This window comes from Ambystoma mexicanum, chromosome 3q (assembly GCF_040938575.1).
Source record: "Ambystoma mexicanum isolate Mex_15411 chromosome 3q, UKY_AmexF1_1, whole genome shotgun sequence".
Classification (NCBI taxonomy): domain Eukaryota; kingdom Metazoa; phylum Chordata; class Amphibia; order Caudata; family Ambystomatidae; genus Ambystoma; species Ambystoma mexicanum.
In genome coordinates this window covers 1,150,275,188-1,150,300,247 of record NC_090926.1, presented here as the reverse complement: position 1 = coordinate 1,150,300,247, position 25,060 = coordinate 1,150,275,188, and the positions used below count along the sequence as shown (strand labels likewise).

General features: G+C 47.5%; 1 long non-coding RNA gene across 1 annotated transcript in view; it reads right to left on the bottom strand.

Annotated features, from left to right (window-relative positions):
* The window catches only part of LOC138581969 (uncharacterized), a 500,909-nt gene extending 476,136 nt beyond the window's left edge, over nucleotides 1-24,773 (bottom strand). Inside the window, exon 1 of the long non-coding RNA XR_011304909.1 lies at nucleotides 24,662-24,773. This is a non-coding gene — a long non-coding RNA (uncharacterized lncRNA). The remainder of the gene's footprint in view (nucleotides 1-24,661) is intronic.
* Between the last annotated feature and the right edge of the window lie 287 nt (nucleotides 24,774-25,060).

Genomic DNA, 25,060 nt, shown 5'->3' with positions numbered 1-25,060 from the left:
TATTAATGCTCACCTGCAGGGGTCAGCAGTGATGCTTTTTCTTTCTCTCTTGTGTCCCGAACAGAGGCCATTCAGTGGCCAATACCATCTATCACCCACACCCTACTGATATGATAAGTTATTTATAACGCGCTTAACATCCATAGGTTTCTAAGCGCGGACCCGGGCATCGAATCTGTGTTGCTATGCGTCGTTTTTGGTCCAAGGCGAGCACGTTGCCCCTGAGCTGTCCTCACGAGACTACCATTCACTGCCTTTGGAGCCTGGTGAATGGTACTTCAGGAAACAGAGGGTGGGAAAACACTGGACGCTGTCAGGGCAACCACTTTCATTGGACTCCTCATTGTCCACAGATCCGTGAAGAACCACCCGAGGCTCCAGAAAAGGGTACTGTTGTGGCCTAGAAGGACGACAGGACGCTGTAGTGGATCTACTCTACTTTATTATTTTACAGCTGGTGGGGACTTGTATATGTCCAACTTCTTGTCATGCGCGTACTTACAGTTCAGTTCAGTTCAGGGCTTCCCCAGTTGAGTCACTGAGGGAAGTGGGTGCACTAGGGTGGCACGCTGTAAGCTTCTAGGGCCCCCAGGTAACCTCCTGTGGCTGTGGTGTTACGCCCTAGAAGCTGGGCTGTACGGCTGCTGGAAGTTCTTGCCTTGTTGGCTCCCCATCAGGAGCAGCGCTCTCATGCGACCGCTTCATCTGGCGGGCTGCCAGCTCTGAAGCGGGAACGTTTTCCCGCGGAGCGTGGGCTCGCGAGATCTCGTTAGGTGCGATCTCGCGAAAACACGCTCCCGCGATCGGGAGATATCCCCACACACCTCCTTTGCTGGGAAGAAGGATGCATGGTCATTCCATGACAAAGTCTGCAAACTTGCTGGGTTTTCTTCTCTCTCTCTGAGGTCTGCTTATATCTGTATATGGGACAGGATTGCTGGAGTGCCCTTGAGCAGATGCGGGTGATTCAAGTTCTTCTTCCCTTGCTCTTCGCTGTGCCTCCCTGGGTGTGGTTGGAGAGTCGGGGCTTGAGAACTCGTTGCCCTGGTGTGGCTCCAAGACACCCCTTTCTGAGCGGCAGGGGTTTTCGGATGGCCCTTGGCGGTCTTGCTCTTCTCCAGTGTCCCAGTGTGGTTGTTCCACGTCTTCCCTTCTGCGGTACATGGCCACTCCCTCCAGATTCCACTTCCTTCCGTCGCTGGTGCAGATGTGGTTTGACCCTCTCTCCATGACTTCTATGGGACTGCTGTACTTGGAGCCGGTGTCATTGTCTTTGTGGGGAAGGCGTATTTTCACCAGGTCACCTCTGTTAATTGTTGTGTGTCGAGCGGCTCGACGCAAGTCCCCTTGGGCCTTCATTGCTTCTTTGTTGCGCCGCATTCGAAATGCTACGTCGTCCATGTTCACGTCTTCGTCAGCCCTCACTTGATGGAGCCAGGGTGGTACCAGTGAGGATGCGGCCCTTCTCCCCCTCAGCAGATGGAATGGAGAGAAGCCAGTGACGGCGTTGGGGGTGAGGCGGTGTGCTGCTACTGCTTCCTTGACCGTCTTGTACGGGTCAGAGCCCGAGGCATGAGCCAGTTGAAGTGCCCCTTTGATGAAGCGGTTTGCTCGCTCAACCAGGCCATTGGCCTGTGGGTGGTACAGGCTTGATCTCCGTTGTCGAATGTTGTTGAGCTTGAGAAACTTCTCCATTTTCTCGGGAGACTAACTGGACTCTGTTGTCTGTGACAAGTTCTTCTGGTAGACCTTCCCGCTGGAATACGGCGGTGAGTGTTTCAATGACTGTGCTTGTGGTGATGTCTGACGTGAGGTCAGCTTCTACCCATTTGGAGAAGTAATCAACCATGACTATCCCATATCTGTGCTCTGGGGGCATGTTGTCCAGGGGCCCGATGAAATCCAAACCTAGTTTTCGCCACACCCCTTTGGGCACTTCGGTGGGCAGCATGGGGGCTTGCCTCACGGTTAGGCGCTTGTCACTGTTGGTGCAGTCGTGGCACCTTTCGACCATTCGTCTTATGTCCTGGTCCATGCCTGGCCACCAGTAGGTGTCGCGTATCCTGCGTCTGGTCATGTTGCACCCCAGGTGGCCTGAATGTGCCCTGCACATTATCACTTTGCGGATGCCGCTGGGAGGGATGATTTGATCCCCTCTGAAGATGAGGCCGTTCATGGTGGAGATTTCCTCGTTCACTTTCCAGTAGGGACGGAGACTTTCGGGGATCGCTCTCTCGCTGGGCCATCCCTCGCGAACCTAGGTACTGACGTGCCGTAGGGCCTCGTCCTGTTCGAACTCCTCCCGCCAGTGGCGCTCACTCAGGTCCATGTATTCGCCGTTCCTCAAGTCACTGATGGAGGCCACGACACACTCATCCTCCAGGAACGTGGTGTCGGGGGCTCTTTGGCTCAGGAGTCTGGACATGCAGTCCGCTTGTGCATTTTTCCACCCCGCAATGTGCGCTATTTCGTACTTGTATTCTTGAAGCTTTGCGGCGATCCTGGCCAGCCTTGGGGTGGCCGTCTTGGTGCCGCCCTGGCTCAACATGTGGATAAGGGGCTTGTGGTCGGTGACCAGCTTGAATCTCGTCCCCCATACGTACGATCTGAAGTAGTCGACAGCCCATGCACATGCCAACATTTCCTTCTCGACTGGGAGTAATTCTTCTCTGATGAGGATAACTCTTTGGATGCAAACGCCACAATGTTCTCAGCGTCTCCCTTCTTCTGGGTCAGGGTGGCCCCAGGCCATACGCGCTGGCGTCTGTGGTAATGCAGGTGTCCCATTCAGGGTTGTATGGTTTCAGGCACGGCGCGTATAAGATTCTTTTTTTGATTTCATGGAACGCCTCGTTCTGTTCCAGACCCCACGAGTAGGCTGCCCCCTTCTTCAGGAGCTCCCTCATGGGAGACGTGGTCTCGGAGAACCTGGGGACGAATTTGGCATAGTACTCCGCTAGGCCCAGGAATGAGCGTAGCTCCTCCTTGGACACCGGAGCCGGGGCTTCTGTTATGGCTTGCATGAGGTCCTTCTTGGGACTTACGCCGTCACTTGAAATGCAGTACCCAAGGTATTCTACCTTGTTCACTCCGAAGACGCACTTTTCGTGGCGTAGGTGAATGCCCTCCTCTTGAAGCCTGCTCAAGACAGCCTTGAGTGCCTTGTCATGGGTCTCGTTGTCTCTGGCGTACACAAGGATATCATCTTGAAAGAAGGAAACATTTGTGAGTCCTTTGAGTAAGGAGTTCATCATTCTCTGAAATGCGGATGCCGCCGATGACAACCCGAATGGCATGCGGGTATATTGAAAGGTGCCGAAGGGTGTGATGAACGCTGTAAGGGGGCGAGAGGCTTTGTGCAGGGGAATCTGGTGATAGGCATCACGCATGTCCAGCTTAGTGAAAATCGCCGCCTTTTTCATCATGAGGACGATCTCATTGATACTGGGGAGTGGAAAGCTATCTGTGATCACCTCTAGATTGAGGCTTCTCAGGTCGATGCAGATCCTAAGGTCGTTGCTGGATTTCTTTTTGATCAAAACTACTGGGCTCAACCACTGTGAGGATTCCACGGTTTCGATGGTTCCTTCTTCGGCCATCTTCCGAAGGTGGGCCTCCAACGCGGCTCTCGCTGTGGCAGGCACTGCCCTGACTTTGTGTTTCACCGGTATGGCGTTGGGTTTTAGGCGAATCCTGTGGACATAGTTTCTCACTTTCCCTGGGTTCTCGGAGAACAGGTCCGGGAACATCTCCTTGAAGTTCAGCGCTGCTCCTGAGGAGACCATGAGAACCTGTTCCGGAGAGCTGGGATCCAGTTTCATGCTGAGTTTGTGTTGATCGTCCCATCCCAGTACAGCTGGGCCTCTGGGTGAAAAATACACTTTGGTTGTGGTGGACCTCCCTTTGAATTCGATCCGGGCTTTGATGTAGCCTAAAAGGTCGACAGTTGCACCACCGAACACCGTCGGCTTTTGCCTGGTCGTTCTGATCTCTACTTGCGCTCGACCCATCATCTCCTTGTACGTGTTGATGGGGAGGATTGTGAGGTCGGATCCCGAGTCTGCCATGACGCGCTTTTCCATTCCGTCAACTTTAATGGTGCAGTGGGGCTTTTCCCTCCAGGCCTGGGGAGCGTTGACCATGACCACCATGGGTCTGTCCTGCTGGTCATCATCGTCGCTTGAAACGCAGTCACCATCGACACAGGAAACCGTCTTCTCCCGCCACGTGCATGCCTGAGCCACGTGGCCAATGCGTCCGCACTTAGAGCACTCCTTATTCCTCGCGGGGCAGTCCCGATCATTCGCCATGTGCTTGGTGCTGGTGCATCTATAGCATTTGGGTGCCTCCTTTTGCCTGGGACCTTTGTCTCTGGGGCCATCGCGGGACTGCTTGTCTCTGCGCCCTCTCCATTGCAGCGCCGCAAGTTCGGGCGCGGGCAGGTGACTTCCCGCCTCTTTGCGTCTGCTGGAGGTTTCCTCCTCCGCCGTAGCGATTTGGATGGCCTTGTCAAAGGTGACCTCCTTTTCTTGTATGAGCTTGTCCTGCACTTTCCTCGAGTTGGTGTGAACGACGAGCATGTTCGCAGATGACCTGTTCTGCGTTCTCGCCAAAGGCGCAAATAGAGGCCAGCTCCCTCATCCTGGTGGTGTAGTCGTCCACGGGTTCGCTCCCTTCTTGTTTGCGGGTGTAGAACCTCAGTCTGTGCAGTACAACGTTCTCCTTATTGGTGAACCTCTTCACGATGCGACGGGTCGCTTCCTTGTAGACGTCGTCGTCGTCGTCATCATCGGCCGCAGGTATCTCCTTCAACCCAGCGAAAATGCGCTGCCCTTCAACCCCCAACGCATTTAACAGCATCGCCTTCTTCCTCACGGGGGCATACCGCGTGCCGCCTATCGCTTCCAGATAGGTGGAGAACAGGGGCTCCCACTGCATCCATGGAATTGCTGGTGTCCCCAGTGACGGGAGAAAGGCAGGGGGCGGCGTGGCGCCTTGCATGGTGAGGCCGTGGGGTCTTTGGAATCCTCGTCGCCAATTATGTTGTGGCCTAGAAGGACGACAGGACGCTGTAGTGGATCTACTCTACTTTATTATTTTACAGCTGGTGGGGACTTGTATATGTCCAACTTCTTGTCATGCGCGTACTTACAGTTCAGTTCAGTTCAGGGCTTCCCCAGTTGAGTCACTGAGGGAAGTGGGTGCACTAGGGTGGCACGCTGTAAGCTTCTGGGGCCCCCAGGTAACCTCCTGTGGCTGTGGTGTTACGCCCTAGAAGCTGGGCTGTACGGCTGCTGGAAGTTCTTGCCTTGTTGGCTCCTCATCAGGAGCAGCGCTCTCATGCGACCGCTTCATCTGGCGGGCTGCCAGCTCTGAAGCGGGAACGTTTTCCCGCGGAGCTCGGGCTCGCGAGATCTCATTAGGTGCGATCTCGCGAGAATACGCTCCCGCGATCGGGAGATATCCCCACAGGAACACATGACTTTCTATTACCCTGCCTTTTATGGACCCCCTGTAAAGCTTCACACTGTCCCATCCTGTTGCACCTTCCATCTGCAAATGCATCACAATCCCACACTATTCATGCTTTTCCATGGCCCCGATTCCTAGCTTTGCACTAAGTGTTCTGCACTCATATTCTGCACTTATTGTAGCAAATTTTGCACTTTCACTTTTTCCATTCCCTCATCTTTTGCACTTTATTGACCTGCATGTTTCCAAAGCCCAAGAAAGATCAGATGGTTGTGCCATTGCTTTGTGGTGCTGAATGTGATTGCAGTTGGCACTTTATAAAACACAAATACATATATAAATAGGCTTCCATTAAAAGAACCTTTGCAGGGAGTCATTACTGGTCAGGTAATGCCCCGGGGCTCACGTTAAAGCCCCTGCTTCCCTCAGGATTTGATTGCCTAATTAATCTTGTCAGTAAATGTTCCCACCGGAATTCTCTGTAAATAGAATATTACAAGTGTAAGGAAGACTGTTCACAAGACCCCCAACTCAGCTCAGGTTTCTGCACAGTGTAAGGATAAAACATTGACTAATGGTCAATCTGTTAATCTAGGCTCAAATTCCATCACTCCCATTCTACCAAATGCTGTGATCCTGGCCAGATCATGTTATCTCCTTCTGGGCTAACAACCTGAGTGCTAGAAGTTGGAGACCTCTTAGAGTTAGGGGCCTTGAACCCTGATGGTTAATAGATAATAGCATAAGGGTTGGGATTTCATTTTAATGACCATGGCTAGCTATCACAGGTCAAGTACATAATCAAAGGCATATTTATTCTGACACAAATATATAAAGATGGGGTTTCTAGTGAAAGGTTAGCGATGAATAAAAAGAAGCCAGAAGTTGGTAATTGAAGGACTGGTGTAGAGTGACTGAGTAAAGAACTAAAGCTTGGGGCTGGTAAAACCCTGCACTTTCCCAACATTGGTCTATGAAGTGGCATATTTAATAGGAGTACATTTTCTGTCTATGGGTCATGGGTAAGCAATCACAGAGCTAGAGAGTTATCAGGCGTAAGGATGGGGAATGAAAGTGCTAGCGATTGATGATATAAAGGCTCTAAAGCGTCCATTATGGGAGTAGAGATTTTCAACACATCTGCAAGAGATTATTAGTTAGAAGGGTAGAGATAATCCCATTGCTAGAGACTGGGAATCCATTGCCTAGAGATGTCTATATAAGAAATACATGTTAATAATCCAGGGTTAAATATTGGTAATCACAGGACCAGAGATTGGTAACATAAAGATAATTTAAAGATAAGTGGTGTACTAATATAGGCATATAGACCAAGGGTGCAGTCATTATCGTGGTATAATGACCCACCACCAAGTTACGGCTTGAGACAAAGTCGAGGGATATGCATTGGGGAAGGGTATCATCTCAAAAGATGATGCCCCCTCCCAAGGTCTATATGGTTATTATAAGGTTATTAGCTCATAATGGCTGCACCAATACATGTTTTGGAGCTTTGGCGAGTTTAATAATGAGAAAATAAATTGGAAAACTGAGTTAGTAAATTAAATATGGTTTTATTTTGTAGTATTTAAATAAAATGACTGTCTTCATATTTTAAGCAATTCAATTGCAAACTTGGTTAAACTGGAGCAGGTTTAACGCGGGCATGTGTTGGGGCCATATAAAAATAAAAGTTGTCTGTATGTTACCTGAAATTGTATTGTTTTCTCTATTATGGTCTGCAAACGGCACTGTTGTTTCCATGTATGATTTTGAAGAAAGAATAGTCACAATGCAGTCTATGCCAGTAGTTACTGACTGCACTATGAACATTATGATTGGCTGAGAAGAGGTCAGTATGCATTTCCATGTGCTAATATGAGCTCTAATCCCTGGACCAGAAAGCGGCTAATCAGGTTCTATAATTAGCTAATCTAATGGCTAGAGACATATAATAAAATGCCTAGATATTACTAACCCAAGGACTAGAGATGGTCACATAAGAAATATAGATTAAACATTGGGGTGCTTCAGATTGCTCAATTAAGATCTAAATATTGCCAATCAAAGGGTTAGATATCTTTATTGTTATCCCGGAAGAAAATACGTGTAATGGATGGACTGGAGATATCTGCCTAATCTCTAGAGGTGACTAATCTAGGGGATGGAGGTAGCTACATTAAGGGCAAAAGAATAGTACCCTATGGACTAGAGACTGCGGGTTGTAGCAGGAGAGATCCATTATCTTGCTAAACCAAGAGCAAGAAATGAGAATCGAAGAGCTGCCATTAGTAATCATCAGCATCATCACCAAGCATACTTTTATTCAGCATTTTAAGATTTAAATTATAAAATACAGTTCATACAACAAGAATACAAATGTAAAAATATTCTCAATTGATAATTAGTAATCAAAGGAGTAGGAATGGCCATACAAGGCAAATGATGGCTAATTTAATAACTAGATAAAACCCAAATAGGAGGGCAAGATGTCCATCTGAAGTGTACAGATTACTAATCCAGTGACTACCAAATTATAATCCAAGTGGTGGTTTGTAGATCAGAGCCTACTAATGTATGGACTAGTAACTGCTCGTCGGCCGGTTAGAGACAGTCAATGGTTCTAAGGTCTTGGGGTTTGTACCCGGGGTGAGGAACAGACAGTGCTGGGGTATGGAGAAATGTTTGCTCATCTAAAGGGTTGAACTTCTAAGTGTAATGGCCGGAGAAGGTCAACAGAATGTTTTTCATCAAGGCTCCAGAGACTGGCACCTTCTGCCCGTACAATGTTAATGTAATGGCTATTGATTGCACGCAGGAGATAATGGATCCCCAGACAGACATTGAAAATCCACCCGCTGCGCTCTGTCCCGGGTCATGGACGACCGTCTCCCGGCAACGTCAAAGAACACACCATTTGTTCTCTAGGGGGGGTCCTTCACAAGAACAATTCACAGTTAAACCAAAGAGACTACCTGAAAGGTTCGAGTGAGTACCCTCAAACCTAACTCCAGAGCACCAAGTTTGGGATTCTTTGACTGGAAGCCGCTGCATTCAACAGTTATAACAAAGGGAACAGTGGTTCCCCTCACAGTGGTATCAGACATACGCAATCAAACCAAGGGTGGAAAGGACCATTTCTAAATGGCCAGAGGGTATGCCTAGACATCCTGATGCTGATCCCCTCATTCCTCCAGCCACCCCTCTATAACCTTGTTGGGTGTCCTGACCCACGTTTAAGCTATCATGCTGCAACATTTGGTGCTGTGGGCTTAGAAAATTCAAGATGGCGGAAAACCCACATGTGCGCCGAAATCCAGGAAAGCTGCGCAGTTTGTGCGCCCACCAAAATGGTTGCCTCACTTGCCACCCACCAGTGCGAGAATGAAAGGCCGGGTTGCCAAAGGAAAAACAGTAGCGCCGGTTAGCTTCAAAGCGCTTTAAAACCACCATTGGACTACCCGCACAGTAGTCTGAAACCATTGGGAGTGGCAATGCTGATTGCCAAAAGCAAACCCATAACTGTTGGGAATTCATTTTCTTAAATCCCAAAAATGGGTGCAGTACCAGTACTCACCACTATCCAAAAGCCGGCAGTTTAAAACCACCCTGTGTTTCTCTGAAGGCAGGCTCAAACTGTCTATTTTAAACATTGCAACACATCTAAAAACTCACTGGACACCAGCAGACATTTGGTAGAATGGAGTGTTGTGTGCCTACAAAATCTGGGAAATGAAGAGCCCAAAACAATGCTTATAACAAAACTACTATGGAGTCAGCAGTTTAAGTTGCACTGGATTTAAAGACACTAAAATCGAAAATGTTTAGATTAAATGAGTGAGCTATGTTTGGTGTCACATGCCTTTGTAACTGTTTAAATGTCATAGTTTTAAACTTAGAATCAGCCTTCTAGCTGCATATGTAAAAATGTTTAGTTTTATTTGAATGCAGAAACTGGGGAACAAAAAGTGACATTTTATCTGAAACCCGGCTTAAGGAACTGAATTCTGCCTGGCAACTACCCCCATCAGGAGGGAAACTTGAGTCACCACTGTGTTCCCAGGCCAACCTTCCTTTTGCTGCCCACACTAAGGATATGCCATCTATCTGATAATTGAATTATCTGTGCTCTGCAGGAGAGTGAACAAAGCCCTCTTCACTCAGGCAAAGGTTTTTATTACCGCAGTCGTAAAATGTAGCTTCCTCTTGGCAGGAGCTGGGAGGAGCACTGCCTGTGAGAGCAAGCTGGCTTGGCAGAACTGGATTGCTGAGAGGAAACCACACCCCTTTGGAGCCAGAACATAACTCTAAAAAGATGAATAACTCATAGAGCGGACATGTGAAAATTTTATAAATGACACCATAACTCTTGTGATTTTTCTGCCCACATTTTAAGAGGTTTTTCGACCCGGTGGCATGTTCAGGGGGGTGTCAGCGGAAAAGTGGATATAACTCTAAATGTATGCATGTTAAAAATCTGAAACTTCATCAGTTAATGTCCCTACTCCCTGCGCACATGTATGTAAAGTTGGGTCAATGTCAGAAATTGCAAAATCAGTTAAAAAGTGAAATATGTGCCATTTCTGAATGCAAGCTCCCAGGAAGAGCAGAGTTTGAACAGGGTATACCTCCTGTAATGCATGATGGGTGCATATGATTTTAAAACAATATGTACCTCTGCAAATATGTATTTGTTTCAAATCTAGATTTGTGTGTAAGTTGACAGGAGGAGTGGACTTTCTGCAGGCTGTAAAATGACATCACTCTGACTCACAGTTCATTCCCCAATCAAATGATAAATGGAAGTTTGACCAATTAGAAGCTGAGAGAGAGGTAGGGTCAGTGATGCTAGAACACACCCACATTCTAAACACATAAAAGCAGACAGACAGGACAGATAGGGACTTTCCAAATCCATCTGCAGCGGGACGCTCTGCCGGAAAAATCCATACTTACCTCCATCAACCTCCAGAAAGCCAAACTAGAGACTTCAATCTATCCAGAACTAAGAGAACCAGAGAGAAAGCAGTGCTGTACCCAGAGAGACCCAGACCAGCAGAGAGAGCTGACCCAGATCACTGTGAAGTGCAGAGGCCAGACCGGACCAGACCAGAGTCCAGTCTAAAACCCTGACCAGATCCGTGGCGAGGCCCATTTCACTCAAGAATATAGTGTGAGTACCTAGAAAACTGTGCAGAACCAATCTCTTAGTTAAAATAATATAATTCAATCCTATTTTAATCTAAGTAGAACTGTCTCCTAACTGTCACCTGTCACTTGTAAAGCTGTCACCTGTGATTTGCTAGTTGCAAGCTGCACTTGTCATTTTGAGCTTTTGAAATTTGCAAACCCAAAAACGACCTTTATTAAATCGCTCATATCTCCGCGACCGTTTGGGCTAGAGACTTGCAGTAACTTTCCTCTGATAGCTTAGAATCGTAGCTTTGAATCGCACCAAGAACCGCATTCCTACCCCTTATAGTTTTACCGCAATCGCGGAACACGCATTCGCGAATTTTACCGCGATTTGCGAATTTCTTCACATGTAAAAACTGCTGCTGCTTGCCTTCCATTTGCCAGAAATTCGTTTAACCTGCTAACTATCCCTGCATCATTGCTAGTGTGAGCCTGGACTAATATTAACTAGATACCACTCACCCTGAACCTCTGAAAGGGAATTAAAAAGCATTTCCAGCATATTTCTCATCCACTGCTAGCACATATCAAAGCATTTGGGCCTGTGTTTTCAAAACTCCTATCTGTTTTCTGTAAGCTTGCTGGATTGAACTGAATTACAGTTCATTGCATTTCTGAGAACTGTGTGCTTCCCTCCCATTCCCTTGCATTGCATAAAGAGGGGGGGAGTGAATAGCCAGAGAAAAGTGATTACATTGTTTGGTTGAAATCATATTGAGTATTTTCTGTACTGCATTCATTGAATATTGCATCCACCTGAGCTTACATAAAGCATCCTCTACCACATTATACTTCTGTACCTATTTACCAGTGTGCTACCTTATCCATTTCATCTCAACTCCTTATTGATTATAAGAAGTGTGCTAGCGCCAGATTCTCCGTTGTTGATCTTTATCATATCAGATTAAGTGTGCTATTCAATTATTAATTTATTATAAAGCGTGATATATATATCTATTTTAAATTATCAAATAAACCTTTTAAACTTGCAAAACAGAACTACTTCTTGGCTCAGTGGGGTCAGGGGGATTCCAAGAGAGGGGTGTTATATAGGGGTAGTCATCCAGAACGCATGAACTGGACCTAAAGATATATCAATAAGGGTTTTCATTCAGTATTCTAGACTAGGCGTTAACTTAGCTGTAGTGCTGAATTGAATCCTCTTACAAATTGGGGGCTCGTGCCGGACGTTTGGGTTAGATCTACCATTTGTGCAGATTAATACAGCGTGCCAGCTGACCAGATACACATATCCGGTCGGATCACCACGCTGTGTTACGCTGTAAAGCATTCCTCAAAAGGGACACTCCAAGAAAAGTTCTGTTCTGCAAAAATAAAATACAAACTTCTGTAAGTCAGGACAGAGACCAATCTCTAGAATGACGACCTTAGTAGACATGAAAATAGCCAGAGAGCACTTCTTACATAAGTTATTTGTGAGAGGTGAATGGGCTGAGCAGGGCCAGGAGGCCTGGTTGCAGGCCATCACGCGACAGGCCACTGAAACAGGGTCAGACTTATGGAGAGATCAGGGTCCATTACATGTGGCCCTGAGTGAACTATATATGGCTCCTAAGGCCAAAGATGAACACGACAAGATTGTTAGGATAGCGGCATATTTATATTTATATATGGGAGCCATACAGAATAAATGTGTTGAAGGCCATGATCTGGCAAAAAGGCAACAGATGGCGTTAGAGAAGGCCCAATCTGATCTGGACTCTTCTGAGCAAAGGCTGCACAGAAGCCAGGAGTCAGAAAATGAGACCAGACAGTACATCGCTAAAATAAAGGAGGATATGGATGTGCTGCAAAAGGAAAAGTCAGAACAGGATACCAGATTTCGGGCCTTGCAGAAGGAACACCAAGAAGGTTTGGACTCCCTACTGCAAAGCCAGAAAAAGCTGGAGCAACAACTGGACTTCAACAGGGTATGTGCTGAGCAGGTAGTCACCCTGCAAGGCCACCTAGATAGGGAAAAGGCAGAAAGCAATAAACTGATCCTGAAAGACCTGGATAAGCAGGCAGAGTTTGATGAAGAGCGCCGGAAAGCTGGTGCCCTTCAAAGGCAGAGGGACGACCTGGCAGCACAGATGCAGGCTCTCAGTCAGGAAAGAGACACTTTAGGCCAGGAAGTCTGCCACTTAAAAAAGGAAATTGAAGAAAATCACCTGGCCCTCCAGGGGCTGGGTGACCTCCAAAAAGAAAACCAGAACTTGGTAGAGCACACCAGAAGGGTGGAAGATGCTCTGGCAAGAAAGGAGCAGGCCGGTAGGGATGGGACTCAGGAGGTAAACCTCCTGCAGCAAAGACTGGCCCAGTTCTCCAGGACCAACCAGGAAGCACAGAGGGAAAATGAGGCCCTCTGTCAACACAATGATAGGCTCCAACAACAGGTAGCGATGCAGGAGAGACTGATAGAGTCTAGTAAGGCCTTGACTGAGGAACTGAAAGCACAAATGCAGGCTCTTGCATTGCAACAGGGAGCAGGGGCGGATAGAGATGAGGTCCGCTGGGAAAGAGAGACTCCTGACCATAACCTCAGGAGCCCTAACACCAGGGGCCTTCATCTCTCCCAGTCCCTGGACTCTACCACCCCCATGTCCCCTGGCGCACATGAGCACAGGGCCACAGGGATGGCAGATTACTATCCAGCTAAAAGTATGGGGCTCATAGGCCAGTACCACTCAGGAATGGAGGGGTGGGCATCTGGGTATGGGCACCCAAGTACAGTACAGTTCAGTGGGGAACCCCAGGAGAGTAGGCCCATTAAGGGCATCCTGAAAACCTCTGCCCAGTTAGGTCAGTGGGGGGGGTACCCAGCAAATCCTGGCAGCAAGGAGGGATCTGAAGACTCCTCTGAGCGGTACAGGAAACAGGAGACCAGGTCCCCACATTCTGCCAGCCATTCCCAGGCTCGCAGAATCCGGGAAAACCTGGAAGATCTGACGGGAACCTCTGGGAGCAGTGCCTCTGAGTCAGAGGATGAATGGACAAGAGTTACCCGAACCAAAAAGGCCAATAAGGCAAAAAAGGCCTTGCTTAAGGACCCCTTAAAGCAGATTAAGGCGATCAGGAGCGTCATCACGCCTTACCATAAGAACGCTAAGTATTCTGTTTGGGAGCACTTAGAGTTGTTTGAGCAAATGATGGAGACTTTGCATTTGAAGGACAGCCAAAGCTGTATTCAATATGTAAAGTGGACCTTCTCCCCGGAATACTCCAGTTTCTTTGCGGGGCTGGAGGACCAAAATCATTTAAGATGGTCCACCTATAAGGCGGCCATCTTGAAACATTTTTCCATTCATAGAAATCCTCAAGAGGCTCGCAAGGCGGCCTACAATTTGCAATGTGGGGAGGATCAGGCCCCACAAGAATTTGTGCAAGAACTGAAACGTGCTTTTGCGCAGACCACCAGAAGGGTGCGCACAGACAGTAGAGAATTCATCAATACATTTTTTCATGCCTTGCCCAAATACATAATGACCCAGCTTGTGAGGGATTTTCACGAGAAAAGATCTTTAGACTGGGTCCTTGAACAGGCTACCCGGATCTATGAGGTGCAGAAACCGTTAGATAGCAAAAATAATGCTCAGAAAAACCCCAAAGCCAACAGCACCCCTGCTGCTGCCAAGGTGGCAGAGGTAAAGGTCACCCCCGTTTTAGAGTTGGAGATGGGGGGGCCTAAAAACCTACCTGCACCTAATAATGCTAGGCCCAGAAGGTCCTCGGGCCAGTCACAGACAGGGAGCCAGGGAGGCAGCCCCACAAATGGGGTCCCTCGCTCTCCTGATTATGTAAGTCCCCGTTACAAGGCAAATCGACCCATCCTGGGTTATGTGTGGACTCCTCCAGCCCAAGGGGGGGGATCCAGCCAAGCACCTAACCCAGGGAACTTCCCTCCCAACTTCCCACAGGAGGGCAGAAATTCTCCAAATCCTGGGCAGAACTTTTTCCCCAGGTATCCACCCAATTTCCAACCCCAAAATCATCCATCCTTCTTTCCCCAATTCCCTGAGCCCAGACAACCTAATCTGGGAGAGGGGAGGCCAAGGGTGGAGGGGTACCCAAATCTTCCCAACCCGGGGTATTAACAGAGGAGGGACAGCTACCCTTCCCGGGATCAGCCCAGGGGAGAAAACAGGGCCCCGTATCAGCCTGAGCGGGATTCCCAGTTAGAGCGCCAGGTTCAAAACATGGCGCGGGATCTGGGTCACATACTGAGGGCTCAGCAGAACCCTCAGATCGGCATGCCGGCGCAGAACGCACCCAACTCTGGACCTGGTGCCCCAGAACAATGACGGGGGCAGCACCCCGATAACTCACCGGTTCCCAGGGAGGAGGCACAAGGGGAAGGGGGGTGTAAAGCCTTGGAGGAAGCTTCCTTCCTCACTTGTAAACAGCCCCTGGAAACCCAGGAACCGGAAACAAAATCTCTTGCCCCTGAAAGTCTGCCTCCTAAGGAGCAGAGGGGGGGTAGGAGAAACAAAAGACCCAAACAGACCCAGTTTGAGGAGGAGGTACAGATCTTCCAATTTGAGGGAGAGGGATCCTCAGAGGATCCTGGGAAAAGGATCTTCTCCTTCAGAGAGAGGGGAACTCCTCCCAAAGAAAAATGGGTCCCTAGGGATGCAAATCCAGACTGGGGAGATGTGGAGACTGAGCTACCGCCGCCCACCATCTCATCCCAGAACCAACAGCAAGAAAATCCCCTGGTTCAAACCCATCCTGGTGACTGCCTCCAAAAAGGGGGGGGTGGCCCAGAACCGGAGCCAGGGGAACCCACAATGGCTCTGATCTCCAGTTGCCAACTTTTTCTTTCAGATTCCCAAGGCTCTCCACAGAATTCTGCCCAAATTTCTTCTCTTGCAATGTCCAAAACCAGAAAATGAGCCCACCAGTTGTCCAAAAATGTACATTATCTGTGCCCCCTTGAGGAGAAGGAGGGAAGATACTATGCCCCGGTACAAGTACAGGGGCAGGGTACAATTTTGGCACTGGTGGACACTGGATCTCAAGCTACCCTTCTGTCCAGAAGGGCCTTTGACGAACTGAATGCAGGAAGGGGAGAGAATTACCAAATTCCTCTCACCTCACTTCCTGGACAACTCCAGAACTTTGACGGGAAGGAAATTCCCATTGAGGGGACTGCAGATTTGGATATTAAAATTGGGCGACACAAGTTGAAACACCCGGTCATAGTTGTGACCCCAGAGGGCACCCCTTGTTTACTAGGGAATGACCTCCTGAGAAGGTTGTCACCCCTAATAGATTGTGTAAACAAGGTCCTCTGGACCCAGACTAGCCGACCAATAAAATTAAAACAGAGTGTCAACCATGTTAGTTTAAACGGCACCTGCCACATGGTTGAACAAAAATCTGACCAAGTAGAATTTCACTTCCAGAACAACCAAATTCCAGACGTGACAGTAATAGCAGTAGGACAACAGACTGGTGATGGGGGGTCCTCTCTATTTCTGAAAATCAACCTTCCTTCCAGTTTAAGGTGGTATTCCACACTGGAAGGAAACACTCTGAAATTCTTTACAAATCCACAATCAGAAACTCCCACTCCTATAGTCCAGAAAGATGTGAAATCAGCTCAGAGCCTGGCTGATATTCAGCAAATTGAAGAGCAGTTGTTCATCCCTGTTCAGTTAAATGATGGGAAGGACTCTGTTCTCGCTCGAGTGTGTGTGAACAACGGTAAGAGCTTCATCAGCGAAGCCATGTTTCGCCAACTCCCAAAAGATCCAGCCATTCCCACCTTCAAACTGATAGACAAATGGGAAATGGACCTGGAAGCACCTAATTCCAAACATCTCCTGCCAAGCAGGTGTATGCTCAAAATCTCCATTGGCAACAAGAGCATTGTCCATAATTGTTGGGTCGTGCGAGACGTCCCTGCCGCCTTTTACTTAGGCAGTGACATTCTCAATCGCTTTGCCATTAGTTTGGACCTAATAAACTTCAAAGCTTGGTCCCGATTAGCGGATAATCCCATGGGCTTTGATGATCCAGAAAAAGCATTTAGGTCAGCTCAATTGCTACCTTATGCAGTTGAAATTCAGATTAAAGAGGAAGTAACCATCCCAGAAAGGACCCGACAATTCTCCCTGGAAGTGAAAGTTAAAAGGGGACAAGAGTTGAAAAACCCTGATGCTTACATACATCTAAATGCTTCTCTCCAACAGCAAGGGTTGGGGGTAAACCCAACTCCATTAGTCAACATAGAACATGAAACCATTCTAATAGAGGTGGATAACAGCGACTTAAAGAGTATTACTCTAGCCGCAGGCACCATTATTGGAATGGCGGTTGATGACCGACATTTCTCCATTGATCTTGTAAATGAACTGTTAGGACCAATCCCCAAGGACTGTTTTGACAGTGACAGTGAGGACCATACAACACCAGACAGGATTTTTACCCGGCATGGGGGGAACTTCCTGGTGTACACTTCCTGCCCCTATGGTAAGGAAGATGTGACTTGTGACTTCAGGAGGGAGGAGGTGATTTTCCAGGTTCATGAAGGCTGCCTTGCCCACCTGAAGCCTCCAGTCCAAATCAGCACTCTGACCAGGGACTTCTCCACCCAGCTGGAGGAGGCCGCGGAGATAGCCAAACCAGAAGTCTTTCCAGGCTTCAGGCAGATGGTGGAAGAGAGAGTCAACCTAGCTGATGCCTGTGTGACTCTGGAACAAAAGCAAAAGTTGAAACAAGTTTTCTTGGATTTCCAAGATCTCTTTGCGGTAGACTCATATGACTGTGGTCGCACTGACATCCACACAACAACATTCCCCACGGACCCTGGCATGACTCCTGTGTTTGTGAAGCAATATCGCTTGCCTCTCGCATCAATGGAGTCCCTTACTGAAATAATTAAGAACCTTGAGTCCCGGGGAATAATCCGTCCAGTCCACAGCACCTTCAATAATCCGGTGCTGGGAATATTGAAGCCAAACGGCCAGTGGAGACTCTGTGCCGACCTCAGGGAGCTCAACAAACGGGTCCATACTTCCCGATGGCCTCTGCCCTACATTGACCAAGGGCTGGCCCAGATCCAGGGGTCACAGGTATTCACTGCAATAGACCTGACCAATGGGTACTGGACCGTGCCTGTCAGTAGGGAGGACCAATACAAACTGGCTTTTACCTTTGGGGGCCAGCAGTACACATGGACCCGGACTCCCTTCGGATACCTTAACTCCGGTAATGAGTTCAATATTTTCCTACATAAGGCCATGCCCGACCTGGGTGCAAGGGGTAACCTGGCTTATGTAGATGATGTCCTCATCAAAAGTTCATCTGTGGAGGAACATATAGCGGAGATCCGTTATGTTCTGACACAGTTGAGGGCCGCCGGAGCAAAACTTTCCTTTCAGAAAGCACAGTGGTGTAGAACCCGTGTTAATTTCTTGGGGCATGAGATTACTCCTCAGGGCCTCTGTCCCCAGGAAAAGAAAGTGGAAGCACTTCAGAAACTGAAAGACCCCACAACTCTGCGGGAACTAAGGAGCCTCCTTGGACTGACTAATTACAGCAGAAAGTTCATTGAGGACTACGCAGAGATCACCAGACCCCTGATTCATCTCCTGAAGGGGGGGGTCAAGTGGGAATGGGGTTCAGAACAAGCCGAGGCAGTAAAACAACTCAAGAGAAGCCTCTCACAAGCGCCTTGCCTAGCTTTCCCTGTCAGAAACAAGGAGTTCTTCCTGGAGACAGGGTTCTCTAATACGTGCTTGACGGCAGTATTATACCAAAAGCATGACAAGGTCAATAAAGTAATCTCCTATGCGAGCAAAACTTTATCCTCTGTGGAGGAAAAATTCAACGATTGTGAGAAGGCACTCCTGGCAACGGTGTGGGCATTGAGGAATTACCGCCCGTTTATCCAGGGGGAACACATCATAGTGGAGACTCCACACCAGCCTCTGCAATATCTCCAAAGTGACAGAATCCGGGCCGGAAATGTGAGTAATTCCCGAATTACTTCCTGGATTCTGTCAATGCAAGGCTTTCCTGTGGAAGTCAGATATGGCCAAAACAAGAAGAGTCCCCTCGCGCAAGGTCTGGCTGACTTGCATGATTGTGCCAGAGAAAACTGTCTCGAGGACGAGAGTCTAAAAATAAAGGACAACACGGAGGCATACCTTAATTCCCCACACCAAGTCTTTGAAGAGGACAAGTGTGAGGGAATGCCCACTGTCTATGTGGATGGATGCTCTTACCATGTTGACAACAACGGGGAGAAAGAACTGGTGGCTGGCGTAGGGAATGCATGGGTGAATGAGTCCCCAGAACCCTCCGCTGGATACAAAATTGGTCCCCGAAGTAGTCAGGTGGCAGAATTGATGGCTGTGCATCAGGCCATCCTCACTGCTGTCCAGCATCAACTCCACGAACTGGTCATAATCACAGATTCGGATTATGTACGGAACGGGTTCGTGGAGCACCTGATTAATTGGAAAACCAGAGGCATGTTATGTGCTAACAACAAACCCTTGAAACATGGGAAGTTGATCCAAAACATTGATGATCTGGTCACCTCGAATGAGATGACCATCTATTGGAAGAAGATCAAGGGTCATTCCAAAGTAGAGGGACCAGACAAAACTGGAAATGACTTAGCTGATCAGTTGGCCAAGACCGGGGCCATCCAAGGGGATCTAATTGAGATTGAGTCCCTGTTGGGGGAAATCCAGGTCACTGCTATCACTAGGTCCCAGACAAATGCTCACAACGACCTTTCAATTGCACAATGGAGTAAGGAGACCCCTGATGATGATTTGATTACCGCTCAGAAGGGGGATCCAATTATTGGTAAATTTTACCAGCACCTTGAGGACCCTGAGAACTTTCCCCTGACGGATACCGATTACATTGGGAAAGAGGACCTAAGAGTGTTGATGAAATGTCCAAAAATGTTCCGGATCCAAGACGGTTTGTTGGTAAGGAAATCCAAAGCTGGCCACGACCAGTGGGTGGTTCCTACCTCATTCCGAAGCCTGATGTTAAGTCACGCCCATGATGTGGCCACCGCCGGTCATAGGGGGTTTCACACAACATTGGAAATCTTAAGAGAGGTTGCATACTGGCCACACATGGGGCAGGACCTCGACCAATACTTGAAGGGGTGTCTTGTGTGTGCACAATTTCAGCCATCATCCCTTACGCACCGGGCGCCTTTACAAAAGAGGGGGATGACACTGCCATGGTCAGATTTACAAATCGACTTTGCAGGCCCTGTGATTCGCTCGGCTAGGGGGAATAAGTACATGTTGACCGTGACATGCTTGTTTACCAAGTGGGTGGAATGTCTCCCAGCCCCAAATTGCAAGGCAGAAACTGCAGCTGCCTTGATGATTAACCACATCTTTTCCCGTTTTGGTCTACCTCAAAGGATTGAGTCAGACAGAGGTAGCCACTTCACCAGTGAAGTAATGACAAAGATGTGGGAGATACTGGGGGTCAAGAGAAAGCTGCATATTGCTTATAGACCAGCTTCTTCTGGGGCAGTAGAGAGATATAACCGGACAATTGTGAGCATATTAAAGAAGTTTGTGGCAGATTCTGGGCCAAGTTGGGATATCCGATTACCTCTGGTCCTAATGGCCATCAGATCTACCCCTTCGTCTGCAACCAAAATGTCACCATTTGAGTTGATGACTGGGCGCAAGATGGTGCTTCCTCAGCATTTGCTCTACAGGACCCAAGAGCAGACACTAATAAATGCCTCCACTACTCATGAGTATGTGGAGAATTTAAGGAAACACCTCCAACATGCTTTTGCTTATGCTCAGCGGAATCTAGAAAGATCGGCTGATAGCATGAAGACCCATTATGACCTGAAAACTTCCAGGAAGGAATATCAGGTGGGGGACCGGGTCTATCTATACAACTTCCAAAGGAACCAGGCCAAGCAGCGCAAATTTTTGCCTACATGGAAGGGACCCTTTGAGATCATCGACAAGATCTCCCCTGTGGCCTACAAAATCCACATCCCCAAAGGTCCTTTGGCAGCGGGGGAAGACAAGTGGGTACACATAAACCAGTTGAAATGTTGCCATCCCAGGCACACTCTGCAACAACTGGAGGAATCCTCTGGAATCCTAGCGGGTATTGTCTCAGACTAATTCTGTTCCAATCATAAAACATACCACATCTAGTCTCTAACATACTGTGATTTGTATGAAACTGTCTCTTAGTCATACTGTTTTTATTAAAATAAGAATGTAAAGTTTCGTTATGATAAAATGCATATGCTATCCCACCATCTCAACAGTGGTGGAAAAACGTCTATGAGTAGGTATTGCCGCTCTTCCTTTGTCGTCCTAGGAGAAAGAAGACCTTGAGACTGGCCAAGGAGGACGATCCGGAGACCGGGAACGAAGATCCAATGGGCCCAGTGGACCGCCCAATACTCCCATCAGGACTGGCGAGGAGAACCGATCGATCAGTACCGGATGGAGAAGAAGATGCTGAACTGTGCCATCTACAGAAGAGGAAGAAGATTATGCGGACAGACCGGTGCGTGGGTCAAAACCCTTGTGCACCCGACTCCCCATCGACTCAAATTCAAAGTGTAGTCGCGTGGGGGGGCTTGTTGGGTGTCCTGACCCACGTTTAAGCTATCATGCTGCAACATTTGGTGCTGTGGGCTTAGAAAATTCAAGATGGCGGAAAACCCACATGTGCGCCGAAATCCAGGAAAGCTGCGCAGTTTGTGCGCCCACCAAAATGGTTGCCTCACTTGCCACCCACCAGTGCGAGAATGAAAGGCCGGGTTGCCAAAGGAAAAACAGTAGCGCCGGTTAGCTTCAAAGCGCTTTAAAACCACCATTGGACTACCCGCACAGTAGTCTGAAACCATTGGGAGTGGCAATGCTGATTGCCAAAAGCAAACCCATAACTGTTGGGAATTCATTTTCTTAAATCCCAAAAATGGGTGCAGTACCAGTACTCACCACTATCCAAAAGCCGGCAGTTTAAAACCACCCTGTGTTTCTCTGAAGGCAGGCTCAAACTGTCTATTTTAAACATTGCAACACATCTAAAAACTCACTGGACACCAGCAGACATTTGGTAGAATGGAGTGTTGTGTGCCTACAAAATCTGGGAAATGAAGAGCCCAAAACAATGCTTATAACAAAACTACTATGGAGTCAGCAGTTTAAGTTGCACTGGATTTAAAGACACTAAAATCGAAAATGTTTAGATTAAATGAGTGAGCTATGTTTGGTGTCACATGCCTTTGTAACTGTTTAAATGTCATAGTTTTAAACTTAGAATCAGCCTTCTAGATGCATATGTAAAAATGTTTAGTTTTATTTGAATGCAGAAACTGGGGAACAAAAAGTGACATTTTATCTGAAACCCGGCTTAAGGAACTGAATTCTGCCTGGCAACTACCCCCATCAGGAGGGAAACTTGAGTCACCACTGTGTTCCCAGGCCAACCTTCCTTTTGCTGCCCACACTAAGGATATGCCATCTATCTGATAATTGAATTATCTGTGCTCTGCAGGAGAGTGAACAAAGCCCTCTTCACTCAGGCAAAGGTTTTTATTACCGCAGTCGTAAAATGTAGCTTCCTCTTGGCAGGAGCTGGGAGGAGCACTGCCTGTGAGAGCAAGCTGGCTTGGCAGAACTGGATTGCTGAGAGGAAACCACACCCCTTTGGAGCCAGAACATAACTCTAAAAAGATAAATAACTCATAGAGCGGACATGTGAAAATTTTATAAATGACACCATAACTCTTGTGATTTTTCTGCCCACATTTTAAGAGGTTTTTCGACCCGGTGGCATGTTCAGGGGGGTGTCAGCGGAAAAGTGGATATAACTCTAAATGTATGCATGTTAAAAATCTGAAACTTCATCAGTTAATGTCCCTACTCCCTGCGCACATGTATGTAAAGTTGGGTCAATGTCAGAAATTGCAAAATCAGTTAAAAAGTGAAATATGTGCCATTTCTGAATGCAAGCTCCCAGGAAGAGCAGAGTTTGAACAGGGTATACCTCCTGTAATGCATGATGGGTGCATATGATTTTAAAACAATATGTACCTCTGCAAATATGTATTTGTTTCAAATCTAGATTTGTGTGTAAGTTGACAGGAGGAGTGGACTTTCTGCAGGCTGTAAAATGACATCACTCTGACTCACAGTTCATTCCCCAATCAAATGATAAATGGAAGTTTGACCAATTAGAAGCTGAGAGAGAGGTAGGGTCAGTGATGCTAGAACACACCCACATTCTAAACACATAAAAGCAGACAGACAGGACAGATAGGGACTTTCCAAATCCATCTGCAGCGGGACGCTCTGCCGGAAAAATCCATACTTACCTCCATCAACCTCCAGAAAGCCAAACTAGAGACTTCAATCTATCCAGAACTAAGAGAACCAGAGAGAAAGCAGTGCTGTACCCAGAGAGACCCAGACCAGCAGAGAGAGCTGACCCAGATCACTGTGAAGTGCAGAGGCCAGACCGGACCAGACCAGAGTCCAGTCTAAAACCCTGACCAGATCCGTGGCGAGGCCCATTTCACTCAAGAATATAGTGTGAGTACCTAGAAAACTGTGCAGAACCAATCTCTTAGTTAAAATAATATAATTCAATCCTATTTTAATCTAAGTAGAACTGTCTCCTAACTGTCACCTGTCACTTGTAAAGCTGTCACCTGTGATTTGCTAGTTGCAAGCTGCACTTGTCATTTTGAGCTTTTGAAATTTGCAAACCCAAAAACGACCTTTATTAAATCGCTCATATCTCCGCGACCGTTTGGGCTAGAGACTTGCAGTAACTTTCCTCTGATAGCTTAGAATCGTAGCTTTGAATCGCACCAAGAACCGCATTCCTACCCCTTATAGTTTTACCGCAATCGCGGAACACGCATTTGCGAATTTTACCGCGATTTGCGAATTTCTTCACATGTAAAAACTGCTGCTGCTTGCCTTCCATTTGCCAGAAATTCGTTTAACCTGCTAACTATCCCTGCATCATTGCTAGTGTGAGCCTGGACTAATATTAACTAGATACCACTCACCCTGAACCTCTGAAAGGGAATTAAAAAGCATTTCCAGCATATTTCTCATCCATTGCTAGCACATATCAAAGCATTTGGGCCTGTGTTTTCAAAACTCCTATCTGTTTTCTGTAAGCTTGCTGGATTGAACTGAATTACAGTTGATTGCATTTCTGAGAACTGTGTGCTTCCCTCCCATTCCCTTGCATTGCATAAAGAGGGGGGGAGTGAATAGCCAGAGAAAAGTGATTACATTGTTTGGTTGAAATCATATTGAGTATTTTCTGTACTGCATTCATTGAATATTGCATCCACCTGAGCTTACATAAAGCATCCTCTACCACATTATACTTCTGTACCTATTTACCAGTGTGCTACCTTATCCATTTCATCTCAACTCCTTATTGATTATAAGAAGTGTGCTAGTGCCAGATTCTCCGTTGTTGATCTTTATCATATCAGATTAAGTGTGCTATTCAATTATTAATTTATTATAAAGCGTGATATATATATCTATTTTAAATTATCAAATAAACCTTTTAAACTTGCAAAACAGAACTACTTCTTGGCTCAGTGGGGTCAGGGGGATTCCAAGAGAGGGGTGTTATATAGGGGTAGTCATCCAGAACGCATGAACTGGACCTAAAGATATATCAATAAGGGTTTTCATTCAGTATTCTAGACTAGGCGTTAACTTAGCTGTAGTGCTGAATTGAATCCTCTTACAACCTGGGCAAAATATGTTTCCTAGTGCTATTTCTTTACTGTTACAATCTAGACACGGGGTCAAGGGATCACCTACCATTCATAGACCCACCCTCGCTCCTTCATACTTACAGATGGCCCATCTCAAAGCATAAGGACATTTAATGGCTAGAGATATGCATAGAAACATATATGGCTAGAAATTGCTCATCTAAGGGTTAGTTACTGCACTGGTCCATAGAAGGGGTACTGATTGCTTACCTTCTTACCCAGGTGCAGCATTCCCAGGAATGAAGCTTTCAGACCCTCAGCCGTGATTTGTGTCTTGGAGATACCTACACAGCCCGATTCCTCTGCGCTGTGCCAGCCGGACTCCTCGTCTTAAAGGATCCCGGGCATCCACCAAGCAGGCTTTAGGCATTGTTCCAAGCTGTCTGCGGCTTACTTTAAGAGGCCCTGCTTCCATAGCTGGCACAGCAGAATATCATTGCTTATTTCCTTGCGGCAGTGATTGCTGGGAACGTGCCCTTGGATCCGTCCGGGTGCTGCTGAGAGCGGGAGGAAGAGGAGCTGGGCAAGACAGAAGGCAAGGATGAGGCGAAGGTAGCGCCCTTGGAGCCGTGCCAAGGCAGCAGCAGGGCAGTTGGGGAAGTGGTATGA